Raw genomic sequence first — 1,722 nt, 5'->3', positions numbered from 1 at the left:
CTCTCTCTATCTCTCTCTCTCTCTCCCTCTCTCTCTCTCCCTCTCTCTTTCTCTCTCTCTCTTTCTCTCACTCTCTCATTTCTTTTTTCCTGCTTGCTTACTTGTCTGGTCGTTGTCGTCGTCTCCTGCTACTCCTACTCCTCCTCCGCCTCCTCTTCCACCTCCTCCTCCTTCTTCTTCAGTTGTTTTTGAGCTACTGTTGTCTCCTTTATTCGACAGTCTCATCTTCGGCACTGCCACCTTCAATCAACAACAGCGTCCCCCTCGTCCATAGGTAATCATTCCACTATTCGTTTTCAACTTTCTTGTGAATCAATTTTTTTAAATCGTCAATCTCTCTTTAAAAGAAAAGACAAGACAAGGAAGAAGAGCGCCAAAGACGAGCTTAATCGATAGTGGTAATCTCTGTTTCACGACGGTGTTTGCTCACGCCTTGTCCTCCAATCTCTCAAGACAGACTGGTTTTATTCAATAACTGGTGTCTCTCCACACACCCTAAAAACGGTTCTCACAGGTCGACGGTCTGTTCTGGGAACGATCTGTTCGCTATCGGAATACTCCGTCCAAAGACAATGGCTGAACGCAGTGTTGGTATCAAGGTGTGCAAACAAGATTCGATTATTGTTGGGGGGGGGGGGTATTAATTATTTTTTTAATGTTAATAGCATTCAGTAAAAACTTTTGCAAACGAGCAAAGAAGTTGATTGTGACTAATGAATGTTTACCATTCTCCTTTGGCAAAAATAAGAACAGTCGGTTTCAACTGATTTGTAATAGCTTGCTTTTCTTATGAAAAGGGAGAGTGCGTTTCAGTCGTTGTGAACAGCCATGCATGTGTGTTTCTTAGAGGGGGGAAAAAGTATAAGCATGAAGAGACAACATCCATGCCTGGAGTAGTACCCCTTTGACTTCTTTGGGGAAAGTACTTGAACAACTCAGACAGTAAATTGATCGTAAAGCCCTTACACGTCTACATACGACAATGTATTTAACATTAGCTAACAACTCGCTTCACCAGACGTACACTGGTCTATCTGCTCACCACCGAGTTTTGAGAAATCTGCCGTAACAAAATTTTGTTTCACAACATGCCAAGTTTTTTCGAATGCAATTCTTTGAAAAAATTGATAAAAGTTCGACAGAGCCTTATGATTTTGATAGAGCAGATAGAACATTTGCTTTCTAATCCCATGGTAATAGTAACTCGTAACGGACAAAAATGTCAGATAGAACAATGTAGGCTTTGCCCATTCGTGAATTATTCTACCAACTAGAAGTGTTCGGGGTTCCTTGACAAATGCATACTCAGGCTAGCCACGCTTTCTCTTATATAATTGTTGTCATCAGTAGGGCTTGTTAGAGACAAAGTCATAATTTAATGCTTGCAATTAGGTGGCAAAACGTATAATCGTACAGTGGCTGCTTATAAATGATGGGTCTTTGCTAATGACCAAAAATGACAGCAGCATTTTTCTCGACTTTCTTAAATAGGTTCAGTCTCCTTTGGAGTGTATAAGTACAGCACACATACATGTATTAACAACACGTTTTGCCAGTTTCAAGACTCTGGCCCTGTTCTTTCTGCAATGTTTTCCCAGACCGGTGACCTGACGAGGGACCAATGCCCTATTACTGGTCGCCACTGAAAGGGGAGGGGAAGGGGAGACAGACAGACAGACAGACAGACAGACAGACAGACAGACAGACAGACAGACAGACAGA

At 42.1% G+C, this 1,722-nt stretch overlaps 1 protein-coding gene across 1 annotated transcript in view; it reads right to left on the bottom strand.

Moving 5' to 3' along the window:
- LOC101864118 (A-kinase anchor protein 13) overlaps positions 1–1,722 on the bottom strand; it is a gene marked incomplete at its 3' end in the record, with an annotated part of 47,285 nt that overhangs the window by 5,987 nt on the left and 39,576 nt on the right.

This window comes from Aplysia californica, unplaced genomic scaffold (assembly GCF_000002075.1).
Source record: "Aplysia californica isolate F4 #8 unplaced genomic scaffold, AplCal3.0 scaffold00025, whole genome shotgun sequence".
NCBI classification, from domain to species: domain Eukaryota; kingdom Metazoa; phylum Mollusca; class Gastropoda; order Aplysiida; family Aplysiidae; genus Aplysia; species Aplysia californica.
This window is presented reverse-complemented; position numbering and strand designations above follow the sequence as displayed.